This window comes from Accipiter gentilis, chromosome 6 (assembly GCF_929443795.1).
Source record: "Accipiter gentilis chromosome 6, bAccGen1.1, whole genome shotgun sequence".
NCBI lineage: Eukaryota > Metazoa > Chordata > Aves > Accipitriformes > Accipitridae > Astur > Astur gentilis.
Window position 1 is genome coordinate 16546296 of NC_064885.1, and position 15230 is coordinate 16561525.

General features: G+C 38.8%; 1 protein-coding gene across 10 annotated transcripts in view; it reads right to left on the reverse strand.

Moving 5' to 3' along the window:
- Positions 1 to 15230, reverse strand: part of STAG1 (stromal antigen 1) — a 203965-nt gene that overhangs the window by 162124 nt on the left and 26611 nt on the right. The window contains exon 1 of one of the 10 annotated variants that reach the window (XM_049803269.1): positions 13306 to 13384. The exons of the other annotated variants lie outside the window; for them this stretch is intronic. The gene's annotated coding sequence lies outside the window, so the exon portion shown is untranslated. Of the gene's footprint in view, positions 1 to 13305; positions 13385 to 15230 lie in introns of those variants that run through there. 10 annotated transcript variants of the gene reach the window in all.

The following is a 15230-nucleotide window of genomic DNA, read 5'->3' on the forward strand; positions in this document are numbered from 1 at the left end:
GTCCCTATGCTAAACAGGAAACTGCAAAACAGTGCTGGAAAAGACCCATCTGTATGTGGTTAGGTCCAGGCTGGACCATCTAGAAGATGACAAAGTTGCCCATCTACTGTCTTGTGTTAATAAAGGCACTTAACAAGTGTTAAGCCAAAGAGTGCTAAAATGTAAGAATTGTCAATACTGATGAGCCAGAAAATGAACAGCTCAGCACCAGAAGCCCAAAAAGAAAATGCACAATCTTGCTTATTTTGTGGGACTGACCAGAAGTTGAGTCCTACACTACATGGAATTGCACCACCCCATTACACAATCCATATCAGCCATATCCCTCACACATGTCCACTACAGTCCTGCTGGCTATTATATATTCTGGATAACTCAGATACTCAGCTGAAGTTAGCAAACCCTTAGCAGTCTTGGGATAACTGCCTTGCAACTTCCATCAACAGTTACATTCCTCTATGCTCACAGAAACACCACCACTTGCTTCCAAAACTCAGTCTTAAATTATTTATCACCCATGTTACTCAGGCTTGGTTTGGAAATAAAATAAGGCACTATAGTGACTAATGAAAAGCTGTATGTGCTTGGAACAGTGTTCTCAATTTAGTCATGCAATTAAATTCATTTTGACAACTGTGAAAAATCATTGATCCTTACAGACTACACAAATGTGAGCTTTCACATTTTTTCTGGTTTTAATAAAAGAAATACCTGTTTCTTAAAGATGATGTACTTATAAACAGGAAAGACAAAGTCTCCTCCTTTCTGTCTCATTCAGACTGAGAATAAAGCCATTGATAAAAAAATCCTGAAAGCTTGAAACAAATTCCCATTTTGTCACCTTTATCCTGGGGAAGAGAAGAGCAGGGGGAGGAACACTTCATACTTCTGCATTTTGGGTTATTTAAACTACAATAAACAAAATACAGCTGAAGTTGTCCTTTAAATTGCAGTCAAGTGCTTCTATTTTAGGAGTTTAAAAAAAAAAAGTGATGTTTTCATTCAATCCCTATTTTAATGACCTTAGCATGTTTGCAGCTTTTTCAGCCGGCACATGTATATTTTAAGGTGACAAATTTATGCTGGCATAGTTAAAAATGACCTACAGACAAATATAAAGCAGGCACTAGAAGACACATACAATGGGAACACAAGTAAATATTTCTCTTTTTTGCTTCTGTTTTTTAATCATGCACAATAACCAGGGCAGACTTAATGACCATAATATAAAACTTCTGCTTTAAAATAAATAAAGGCCTTTTGGGGGAAGTTGTCAGTTTTATGATAGTTTTTCTTAAATAAGTATCTCATAATGAGCTTAGGTTTAAGAAAGGCTCTACAGTTTTACAACAATGAATCTGATACATGCATTCCATCAATACTTTCTGAAGTCTCTACTAACATGAAAAGCTACCCATATTTTTTGCAGTCTTTAGGTTGTTTGTTTGCCTCTCTGGTGCTGAAGTAATCTACCCATTTTAGCCAAACAACAAACAAACAGATTGACACAAACCCTGAAAGCTGACAGAGTTGTTCCAAGCAACTACCTGGTTGCAACAACCAAATCAAGTTCAACTAACCTTATAAAGCTGAACTCAAAACAAAACAAGCAAACAAAACCCCCCAACTCCTCAATTTAGCAATAAGATTTACATCATTATTAATTCCATTGCCTAGAAGATATCAAAAATAAAAGATAACTGGTATTTGAATGACTCCCACTCAAAACCCTTTCCTTGTTGACCAAGTGACCTCGTTCTGTCCAAGTGCAAAATATATTCAAACAATGGCTCCTACTGATGGAGCAGTATCTTCTACTACTTAATTGGTAATGACCATACGTCACAACTTCATTCTCCATTTAAAATTATTTTGCTTTCTCTCTGGTTGCTCCCTGCTATGTCTTTCCTTGCAAGTTGAAAAATGGTAAAGCAGTACACTTCTCCATCCCATTATGGCCCAAAGGAAATCTGAGAACTCCAAATGTACTGCCTGTATAGACAAGAAGCTAGAATACACAATGGTGTGCCATGCCATTACACAGCACCATAAAACAAAACACATAAAACTCAAGTTTTTCATGTTCACTTTAGAGACAAGATTTGTCCCCTCAATATTCTTGCCCAACAACAGCGTTTGACAGCAGGAAAAGGCCTGCATCAGCAGCAAACAACAATCCTGTTAGAAGGCAGCATGCTGCACACTGAGACAGAGCTCTAAAAGCTTTTATCAACAAGGTGAGAGAGAAAAGAGGATCTTACATGCAGACAGATAAATTCTAGCCTTTTACTGCTTTATCTAACCCCATGCATGGCCTTGAGCACACCACTTAAATCCTTCCTGCCCAGCTATCCCACCTCCAAAGCAAAAATAATATTTAGAAATTGGAAGTGCAATTCTAAATCCTGCAGAACTAGAAAAACAGTCATCAGGAACTAACCCTATAACAAATTTACCAAATGCTGTGATACATTCTTCATCACTCAGGAGTTTTTGTTTGCTTTGGATTATGTATTTCTATAACCATATGTTACTGTTTCTGCTACAGGTTTGGAACAAGAAACTGATTAATTCATGTTGACCCTGCAGCCACTTGAACTGAAAGCCAAATTAAATCACATCTTCCAGCTCTGATATTGAAAATACATAGCATCATTTAAGGCCAAACAAGACATAATGCTTATTTAGCCTATCTTTAAGATAATTTCATTGAAGTTCTACACAAAATCTAAATTTTACATTATTACATTTTAATAAGTATTTAAACCAAGATTGAAAGTCCAAGTGATAGAAAAATTAACACTAAGCACTAGTGAGTTCCTTCAATACTTGAAGTACATAGCAAACTCTGCTGATATGTGGTCTGCAATATTCTTAATCCAGTCTAACCATGATAGGAGATAATACTAGGATCAACTAGGCTAGTGCAACATGGCAATGCTTCATTTCCTACAACCTTCAGAATCATACTGGACACTATTATTAGTATGCCACGTCCCTCCCCCAAATGTGTGTCTCTGCTGTTGCTGTTATCCGTTTAATACCCAGTAGGACCTGCAGTTCCCAACCTGCAAAGGCACGTCGACAACAAAAGCAAAAAAAAAAATAATGGGAGAGTTGGTTGATACACCAGATGCATGTGCTGCCATTCAGAGGGATCTGGACAGGCTGGAGTAACGGACAAACAGGAATCACATAAAGTTCAGTAAAGGGAACTGCACAGTCCTGTACCTGGGAAGGAACAACCTCATGCACAGGTTTGGGACCAACCGTCTGCAAAGCAGCTTTTCCAGAAGAGATCTGGTAGACAACTTGAACGCGAGCCAGCCATGTGCCCTTGCTGCAAAGGCCAACAGCATCTCCTGGGCTGCTTTAGGCAGAGCACTGCCAGCACATCGAAGAAGGTGACCTTTCCCTATATTCAGAGCTGATAAGACATATTTGGAGAGCTGTGCCCACTGCTCGGCTCCCCAGTACAAGAGCGACATGGACATACGTTGTTCTGCAGTAAAGGGACAATTCTGAACAGTGGCACACGGTTTGGCTAGGTTTCAGAACGATGGAGTCATCAGAACAGCAAGCTGAGGATGGACAGTTGTTTTTTCCTCAGAAAATGTCAATAAGAAGTTAATACATTAAAAAAGGGAAGCAAGCTCACAGGGCTAATGTGTATAATACAAGAAAAACAGGAGGCCAAGAACAAAAACACGAGGTGTACACAAAATTGAAGTATTTAGTAGATGTCCGTTATCAGACTAAAGTTTCTTTTTTTCTTTCCATTTTTAAAGATATTTCCACATGTGTTATATATATACACACATAGGAACAAGAATTATCTCACAGCAACCCCTAACTGTCCGTTTAACCTTGCCTTCAATTTCAGTTGTCCCCTCAGTTGCACACTACAGTTGCACCAACATGTAAAACTGACTCTACAGGCAAAACAGTTGTTGCTGCTTCCTCTTACCAAACACTTTTAGCCTAGAAAGGTCCTGCCCAGTCAGCCAGAAAAATAATCTGAAGTCTCACTTTCTAGTGTCCAATATTATCCTGTGCTCTTCACAATTACGAATGCAAGACCTCACACTGAAAGGTTACGCAAAGCACTTCTTGCAGAGCTGTGAATAAAATTCCTAAATGACAAAAACCTCCAAGTCATACTACCACATTTCTAGACTTAGTTTTCTGTCTCAAAATGTGTGAACTGCCAAAACCAATCAGTTTTTCCTGTATCTTCTGCTACTGCTTCCAGAAGGTAGCAGCTAATTCCTGTACTGTGTGTGTCTGTGCCGAGGCGCTGACACTAGGATTACACAGGAAAGCTGACATAACCTTTTAACCATGGTTATAATAGCGTAGTTGATTCAAATGTCACACATCACTCAGACAATTTTGTTTGATCATCTCCAGTGTTTACTTCACTAGTTTTTAACCAAACTATCATATACTGCTTTCTTATAATACCTAGGACAGCTAATACTAAAGATACTAATCAAATGCTTCGTGCAAATGACTACCTGTATATGGTTTGCTCAAGAACAGAAATTTTATCCTTTTCAATTTGTAATTATTGGGTTTTTTTAAATAAAAATAAATTTGATGGACTGAGCATATGAAAACAAGATTGCTTTCCCTTGTTATTCTTACAGATTCTTCAGACATAACTGCTCCTCACTCTAAGGGCACCCAGTGAGACACTTGACCTGATTTTCTGCAGCACTGAGCATTCACAACTGAGATCACTGGGGGCTACGGGCACTCCGTCACTCCTAAGGGAAATAATTATGGTTTGATCGCACAGAACTAAAAGTTACGGCACTGAGTTCTAATGCTAGTCCCATTTCTGGATCATTAAGGTCTAAATTAACAACTTGCTCCTTGCCATCTGTTCATTAGGATAATACCAGCTATTTAGCAGCCTCCTACCTGCTTCAAACATAAAATGCACATAATAAAAAGGGCTCTAGAAAGTTAGGTTCTACTATCCTCAAACTGTGAGCATGAGTAGATGGATCCTGGAAGTCTTCTACTTTTCTGCACTTGTATTTTCAAGAGTCAGAAGGATTCTTGAGAAGATAAACTCACCCATCTTTTTAAGATGATGCAAGAGCATTGAGAGTTCACAAAAAAGCCCATGGGACAAATTTAAAGTTGAGAGAGATTTTGCCTATCATAGCAACTGTGGAATCACCCTCCAAACAAAAGACTGAGCAATCAATGAAAACTTGTAAAAGACTGAACAATGAAATGGACAGCGTAACTGTTCACCATAGTTATCAAGACAATGAAAAATGCTTCCCCCCAAAAAGGACCGTCTCTTTCAGGTGATTTCTTAGTAAGCCAATTCAGCCCACTAAAATGGCATAAAACTTTTCTGGGTTTTGCAGAGTTAATTTTAGTGGGCCAAGCCAGGGTTCCAGGAGGCTCAGAAACACTCCTGCACAGGAAAGCAACAGGAGAGTACTGCTGGACACAGACAGGACTGAAGGAGGATGACTTCTTTTCCAATATGTAAAAACTGCTCCAAAGGCAATGAAGAGGGAGAATAACTCTTGTTCTCAGTGAGAATAGGACAAGCAACAGGTTTAAACTGCAACAAGGTAAGATACTGAGAAAAATTTGATAAGGACTAGTGAAGCACTTAATAGTTTGTTCAAGCAAATGTGCATTACCCACCACTCAAGATTTTTTTCTTATCCCAAATAGATGGGTCACACTTGTCATGTACAACAAACATAGCAAAGTTTGTGGTAAAAGCTTATTCCTAGGAGATTGAAACAGCTGGGGAAAAAACAGACAAGGCTTTGGGAACACAGCCTGCTTTGGGTCTGAAAACATGGCATACCTGTAACTGTGCCTGCTGGAGGAAAAAGGGTGAGAACTACACGAACTCTTGATATCCCTTCTTAACCACCACCACCCCCTCCCCCATTTCTTCTAATGTTTCTGTGACTTTACCCTCAATCAAATCCATGTGTGCCAATAATTAAAATTAAATCCAGTGATTAAATACACACTCAAGCACTTCAGTGAGTGACTGCTTATTCCTGCAAAATAATCCACGTCTAGAGGAAGGCAGGAATCCCTGGTGTAGTCAAATACATTTAATGGTCACACAGGCTTTGGATTTTCATCTCTGTACAGCACAAAGCACAACAGGCCAAGAGCGTACACAGTCTACAGGCACACTAGAAGCAGTGCTAATAGATTTTTATGCTACCACAGAAAAGTGTTTACTCATCTGTAATTTTTCTCAGCAGTGGACATCTGGTGTTCTATTATTCATTGCATCTGGAAAAATGCCAACAATAAAACCAATTTTCACAAAAAGCAGCAGAGCCTGACATGCAGAATGCTGGAATAAAGGAAAAAAACTCAGAATGATTCAGGTTTTTGTTCTTTGGGCATTTGTTTCTTTGTCTCCTCTTTTTGTTCTTCCTCATATGGGACTCTGAAGAGAAAAGCCAAGAAGAACTGCAGAACATTTTGTCCAGATTATCAAAGAAAACATGCATTTTGAAGTCACATATAAAGTAAAAACTCTGGGAAATTATTAGTTCTGGTACTCATATGAACTTTAGGGGGATGTGCACAAAGGCTTGAGGAAAATAAGGTCACTAAAATAATAACTTCTTTAAGTTCACACAGCTGCTAACCAAGACTATTTAATGGTCAATATAGGAACACTCTTGGATGTATCAAGTAGAAGTAAATGTAGGACCACTCTAAAGTGTAATATTCTACCAATTTCCCAATAGGCACCTTTATTACCCTACCCTCAAAAGAACACAAAGGGATAATGATTCTCCAAAAGAAGGCGGCAGCGTTGAAGGACTACGTTACAGCATTCCCGCCTCTGAAAACTTCTCATTCAGAAAACTAGGTGTCTTGGACTCCAAGCAGCTCCATCTTGGACTCTGAGAAGCAGTTCCATCAATTTCCTAGTTGCTAGACCTGTCAGGATCCCTGTCCTTACAAAGATGTCACGATCCAAGTCCCCCAAAAGGCAAAGATTTCTGGACATAATCTATGTGTGACTAAGGTACTGAAAGCTGCTACTCAGTGTTTGTACTTACTCCAGAGACAACCCTTACAAAGTTTTAGGCCGAGAGTCTTTCAGTGCTATCAGTCCAAGAACAGAAAGATCCCAGAGTACCAGTTTTTCCCAGTCCAGGGACTTCAGCAATGTTCATATGATAAAACCCCGTGGATTCCTGTACTACTGCCTCTCTATTAGCAGGTTGGAGATTCAGCTTAACACTCAGCCTGATGTAGCTAATTGGCACCTGTTTTACTAAGGTTCCTTTCTCAATCAAATACAATCTTCATGTCTGCACCAGGGTATGTAGATTTTTAAAAATTATTAAAACCCTTGTGTTTTGAGCTCCTTAGAAGAGAGGTTGCATTTATTAAAGGGATAAGCAAATTTCCAATAGGCATTACTGTACTAGGCTAATGCTATCTTTCTGCAGTGAGGCAGTCTAAATACCCTTGCTTTTAGTAACCATTTTTAACTTGTACTATCATTAAGTGGACAGGGGTTCCACTGATGCTTTTCATTTAAGCAGAAATCATAAGAAAGCTGACTTCCTTCCACTGTTAACTATTTTTAGCCCAATTAACTCTTTAAATTATTTGCGGGTGGGATAGGGGTGAATCACATTTGCCTTGACATCAGAAGGGACTCCTCAAAAGAGCTCATAGTAGCACAGATCTTTTGACTCTTGATTCTTGACACTCTGCTGGAGTATTAACAGAATATAGTGGTGTACCACGGGAGGGAGTAATTTCCATATCCTTCCTCTATCCATTAGCCAGAATACCTAAATTACAAATACCTGATAAGTTCCTAAAAAAAGTTGGTTGAAACTGAACAAGAGCCAAAAAAAGTAGCAGAGGTAGACCAGAAAAGATTAGGTTAGCCAATAAAGTAATTAAATAGAAATATATATATCAATTAGTTACAGAATCAAACCCTACCTCCCAACCCCAACAATTTTGTGGGAAAACCCAACTCCATAACAAACCAGACAGCCTTTACCTATGTCTTGCACCACTACAATCCCTCTTCTGCGACAATCCACAACTGCAGCCTTCCAGGGAAAAACTACCCAAGCCTTAAAGCCCACCATGTCCTAGATACCAAAGAAAGACCTATAAGTAATCCCAAACCCTGACAATTAGCAAAAGAAGCTGGCAAAACTCTGACTTGATTCCTCTTTGCCTTAAAACTTGTTTCAAGTTCTCTTCCCAGTAAACTAAGCAACCCTATTCTCTTACTGCACGAACTTCTTTATATGCTCACCAAGACTGAGAAGCCAGGCAAGTCATTAATCCAAGTACAAAAGATGAAACAAAAAACATCAGAATGCATTAAAGACTATCTCTCTTTACTACTCAGTGAGCCACTTATCTTCAAGACGAATTAAACTGCATCTATAAACTACACAATTTAAATCACCCCTCCATCAAAGCCATCAATGCTACCACAAATGTATTAAGTCAGATCACCAATTTCTTATTCTGTGATACAATATTTTGCCTTAAGAACTTAAAAGACTAGTAACTCCAGAATCCATATGCTACTAAATACCTTCAATCCATCCTAACCTGACACTGCCTCAGTCTAAAGACACTGGAACAGACCCATGAATATGCTGAAATCCTGATGGACTTAAGGAAAGAGATTCTAAAGAGAAACCAAGCTTATTCTTCTCCTAAAATGTACAGTTGACATCTATTTTGTAGTCTGAAAACTCATATTCTTTCAAAGTCATCCAATGTGTGAAACCAAGCAAACACTTGCCTATCAAACTGTTCCCAGAGCCTACACTGATACCGGTGTTTCCTGTCCACCAGACCAACACACCTACTGTCAAAAAGCCAACAACAACGTGAAATTCAAACAAGCCATAACATCTAGGCAGCATATGAAGAACCACAGCATGTGCTACAAGGGCACTCATCATCGCACTCCTTCACTGATCTAAAGAGAACTTTCCCCAAAGACACAGCTACACAAAAATATATCAACATTTTGAACAAGCTGAACAAACATCGCTGAAATGTACACCAATAGTCACTATTGCTGCTTTTATGTCCTCAATTATTACAAATGGAACAGTTTATGACTTATGTTAGCTATACAGTTAAAACCTCTGCTGGAAAAGCATACCTTAAAATACTTTCCTCTCATCCTTCAATCTTAAAACCACCAGACCACCACAACAAACTTGTGAGGAGAAGCACATTTTTTCCAACAGACACATGTAACCATGTTGGAGGGGAGAATAAAACACCTTGCAAACATGTTTCCCCAGTGACCATAAATGCCTCATACTGCAGTCAAAATTCAAACCCAAGTCCACAGATCCCAGATTAACACAGTTCACCAAAGCCCCAGGATGACTTCCCCAAAACTACACTGGTGAAAAACAACAGCAGGACTAGCAGCAAACACTGAAATAATGGCTTACCAGCAGAACACTTCACAGAACAAAACCATTCCACTTCTAAGTTCTCAAACCTGATCCTAAAGACTTAGGAAAGCACATGGCTAGAAATCAAAAATTCACAATCATTTTAAATAATTGACTTGAAAATGAAAGAGGCTTTACTACACATTAGTTTCCTCCATCCCTATAACTTCTCTCTCTGCCCCACAGACAATACTGATTTCCGTATCCTCCCCCCACTGCAGCAGAGCTCACAGCAATCAATTGCTTTCCACCTGTACTGAGCTTGAGGATTGTGATATTATTTCCAGCTAAAGAAGTGTGATCTAGAAGCTTGTCTACTTTTTCAAAGCAATGTCAACTGACCTAAAAAAATACATTACCCATACCTACAAGCCTTTCCTGATGTGGATTCTGACACGAGGGGAAAAAAGAAATCTAAGGTCTTAAGAAATTAAAGCTAAGCTAAACAGGGTTGGCTACTCACTACCATTCCCTAATGATCCCTGACACACCAGTCGTCTTCTTTCAAGAAGAAATTGGAGAGAAGTTATTACCAAGTACTACGTAAAATTGCAAATACTTCTGCAATAGTCCAAAAATGCAAATATCACTAGGGAAAAGACAAATTAGCACCTGGGAACAAGGTTTATTTTTAGCTCAGTAAATAATCCTGAAGAAAAGCTTTTATCATTTAGCCCTGAAATTAATATTGGTTAGTCAACAACCCTAGGAAGAATCAGCAGGGGGTGAAACTGTCTATTCTTTACTGTTTAAAAACATCTTGCACACCACAATAAATCCATTAAAAATGAAACATTATTGGAAAAAAATGCTTGCAAAAAATAGTATCTCTTTCATTGCTTGTTCATTGCTCCAGATACAGAAATGATGACTGTACAGATGGAAGAAGATAATCGCACTGTGTGAAAGCAGTTGAGAGCCCAGTTCCAAACTGGACAAACGGAAAAAAACAGACAAATGTTACCTGAACTACATGGAGGAGAGGCAAGAACAGAAAAGCCAATGCATAAGCTGGACAAGAAGCTGATTCAGCTTCATTTCCCAAGGACTTCACATCCAACCAGGCTGTTTGCCCTCCATCTCTTGACAATTTTTGAACATGTTGCCAAATGCAAACAGATTTGACAGAAGGACAGGTATCTCAAAAGATTATTTTTGAAAATAAGCACTGCCTGAGCCTAGTGCTCCCATGAGGGTGGAGACAGGGGCCAGATCAGGAGAGCTACTATTTGTCATGTTTATCAGGCACACAGCTCAGAGCCCATTGCCCACATGTCCCACTCTGTGATGCACGACACTGCAATAGTAATGCTACACACAGGATGAGGAACCTGCAAGGACACAGGTAAACTAGTGGATTTACTGCAGTAAAGAACATAACAGGATTACCAAAACAGGCTTCACTAACTCCACTGACCATACAACAACTTATTTGTCACCTTCTTCCTCTTTGCCTTTTAAGACTGTTTTTCCTCTTGACTCAATACAAACACATTTATTTGAAGTCACGATAACAACTCAAACTGTAAAACTATCACCAATTTACTTGGATACCTAGACCGTAAGTTGCGAACACTGATGCTCCTTTTTTTTTTTATTGTATTTTGCATTGCTTACAGAAATATGGGAACATCTGTTTTATTTCTGAACAGCTACTTAGACAAGCAGATGACAAAAACTGTAAATAGTGTGACTGTGCCTGAGCAAGCATCATTCTTTTTCATGCTACTGTTCTGTGAGCTTTAAAGCCTAGGCAAAAGTGCTTTCTTCAAGTAACACTGACAGCAGTCCTTCCTCCTAGACAAGGACGATTTTTTTGATCTGGCAGATACTTACCAAAACAGTTCACTGGACTAATGCAGCTGTTGGGCTTAATGAAATAGCTCAGATAATGCTTAGCCAAAATGGACCTCTTAAAGAGACAAAAGAAAGAAGACATCTTGCCTCACTTGGAAAGGTTGCCATTGGATAAAAGCTGCTCCATGACATTGGTAATAAAGCTATCAGCATAAACTGGCAGACTGCTTTCTTTTTCTAAAGATACCCAAACAGAGTACCTTGTGGTACTGGAAAGCTAGAACAGAGGCTTTTCCAGCAACCCAAACAGTAACCCTTTCCCTTTCCACTAAAAAAAACCAAACAAACAAAAAAAAACCCCAAAAAAACCAAACCAACAACAAAAGGCAGCCAAACCTCTCCCCCCTCCCCAGATCTCTAAAGATAGTTAACCTTCACTGTGAACTGAGAAAGGAAATCAAGGATTAACTACCAATAGACTAGAAATACAGAGTAGCCACAGTGAGATGCCTCACAGAAAACAGGCTAACAGATGAAATCAGGAATACAGGAGCTCTGCTGCACAAACCAACATCTCCAAAGGACCAAGGAACAACCTGAAATCCTGAGGCTATCCTGATACAACCAAAACTCGTTTAAAACCGTGTTGGGGGTTTAGGGGTATCTGGCTGGTTTCAGAGTCTGCTGAAGGTCACAGTTCTGTTCAGGGGAAGAGAATAGCAAAATTAAGGTCAGTGTACAGACCATGTATCACACTATCTTCAACAACTGAAACAGAAAAACGCTACTCGCAAAATTATCTGCTTAGTTACAATGATAGTCTGTAACAGGCCTGCTAATATCAACCCTCTGCTTAGTTACAGGCAGCCTTACAAATCTCTTGCTGGTGAATAAGAAAAAAAGAGAAATTAACAGATGAAAGAAAAAAGCCTCTGGCCTAGAAGAGAATTGTCTTACCTCTACCATCAAATACAAGACACTGAAAATAGAAACAGCACAGTTGTTTAGTAAAACTGAGTAAAACTTAACAGAAGCTCCGGAAGAAAGAAACTGCCATCACCAGGAGCTGAGGCTCTCCAGTGAGAGGGGAAATTCCAGCAGCTGATCCACACAAGAGGTTATTTTCCCCTGTAAGACTTCTTGGCTTTTATTTTTGCAGAGAAGGGATCAGAATATACAGTTTCAAATGTTGCAGAATTTGCAGACACTTTCTTCTGCACTTCAGAACAATAGGAAGAGGATTTTCAGTATCTTTTACACAGTTAATAAAACAAAAATACATATGGTAACTGACAATTGAAACTGTCAGGCTGTAAGAGCAAGAGTGGGAATATTCTGAAGCATTTCCTTAAACAGATTCTCAACTCCCATGAGATAAGAACAAGTTCTAGCTGAAAACTATAACCCCAGGAGTTTAATAAGGGAACATCTCCTCTAGGAACAACCCTTATAGAAAATACACAGATTTCATTTTTCTTGTACCTGGTCCTACCTCCATCTCCCTACAAATTATTCAAATACATTTAAACATTAATCTATAAGCATTGCCTTCACCCTTGAGGCAATGTTAGAGCTTTTCCAAAGTACACAGTACAAACGAGTACATTTAATAAAGCATTCAACAGTCATTCAAATACTAAAAAATGGCAAGGAAGTTCTTTTTTCCAAGGGTTAAATCAACACTTAGCACTTTCACAAATCAAGTTCTCTAAACACAGAGAATGTAACTACATATCAGGGCAGGGCGGGGGGGGGGGAGGAACACCAACATGAAACGGAGATTTTATTTTGCAGTAGAATTTGGGATGAGGTTTCATACAATGGTTGAACCAATCTGATGGGCTGCTGTTGTGAAAAACACAGTCCCTGCTCTTTCCTCCTATTCCTGGCCACATGTCCCTGCTCCTTTCTTTATGGCAGCTTTGATACTGGTCCGGCCCTCAGCAAACCAGTGAATGGAGAGACGGGAGACACTATAAGAAAAGGCAGCAAGCAGCTAAAGTCCTACTTCCCTCCCTCCACTTCTTACCATGATCTCTCACTGCTCCCATCCAGACAGCAGAACAATTCTACCACATTGATTCTACTGCAAATGCAGCATGGCTTCTTTGTTTCTTTTGGAGAACAAGAAAGGCAACACAAAACAAAGTTCACATTATTATACTTTTTTTTTTTTTAAACAACACTATCATTTGAGAAAAATCTAGTAGATTACAATATCATAAAATACTTGCTACACCTGACATTATTTTCATTTATCACAATCTAGAATGCATTACCTTAAGCCATTGATTTTCTAATATCTTAAGGCAGTGTTAATTCAAGACTGAAAATAATGGCCTGGCTATAGGTCGATCATTCTAAAAGAGATGCAATAAAAATAATAAAAAAAAAAAAAAACAAAAAAACACAAAAAAACCCTACCAACCCAGAAGAGACTATTAGAAAATTATTTCAGAGAAGAATACAAATGCAAAGAATTTGGGAGAGAGTCCTCTGCACAGAACTTTTTGTTAAGTTTCAAAACAAACTAAAACCAGAAGTCAGTGGGCAATAGCATCTTCAGCCCCTCTCACAATCCCAGTCACTACCATCCATGCACACTGACTTGAACTGCAGCTACCGTGGTTCCCCCCTCCTGTGGCTGTACTGGCATGTGGCCTTCTGCCCATTTACACAATTCAGGAAATCACCTAGCAATTTTTTAAATTGTTTTCAAGTTGGTTTTATCTGGATCAGCTCCCTGAACTGGCTCACTCCTTGTTCACATGAGCACAGGACTAATGTTAGGGAAAAGACAGGAGCGGCCAGGGGAGAATGAGACCACAAGATTTACATTGGCCTAAAATGCTACAGAAATGTATTGTACCTTCCTGAAAGATCTTACAAATGAGGAAAAAGAAGCAATTTCTCAAAATTTTCACTTCCAGCATGTAATACAGATGTACTTTGTCTTCAAAAATAGATCTTCATGCTCAATAGATACAACACGTTGCTTTTGGATCAATTGAATATGTATTCCTTTCCTAACCAAACCCTAAAGATATCAAAGAGAAAGCAGAATGAGATTAAGACAATTTGGAGTTTTTTTATAATCTTTGCATAAATAGAAAGAAAACATCTAATTATAGCACATGATAGCCAGTTTCTTGCCAATACATGCAATATCCTAAGTAAGCATCTTCTCCACAAAATTATTTTGCCCTGTTTTTGAGGGGAGAGGATGGGGCGGGGCGGGGGGGGGGGGGGGGGGGGGAAGGGCTACCTTCTTTCTGACACTCACATTCCTCATTTTTCTATCAGTATTAGTCTGCATTAACAGCCAAATCATACACACACACTCACACACAACACTGCCAGTGACCTACTAGAAAGTTGCTATAGCAACGACTGCTTTCAGAAATACATGTTGTGCATTTTAAGTGCCATCATAGTGTAACTCATCTGTCAATTAATAACCACGGCTCAGGGTAACACATCACATACGCCGAAAAAAATTAAAAAAAATAAACACTGTGGCTTTATGTCTACAAAAGGAAATAACTGGAAACCCATTGCAGGCTTAGACTCACTACCAAAAAAAAACCACCCACCACACATATTTAGCACCAAGATGTAACTCTTGTATTTCTATTTAAGTGCACAAAATTAATGAAGTATGAAAAAACTTCACTGCATTCTTGAAGGGGAAATCACTCATACATGTCATTAAATATCTAATGTAAGCAAGTTCAAGCTACTTGCAAAATCATCTATAGGAGCATACAGAAAACATAATTTAATTTAGGTTTCTGTTATTTGTTTTGGGTAAAATCCCTGTAATAAGAAACACCACCACTGTATTTTAAAATACATTGAGTAAACCAAAAATTGAGTATAGAGTTTCAACCTCACAAGACTTCATAAAATCACCTGGTCAAGTTTTTTCTAATTAGCAATCAGACCAAGTCAAAC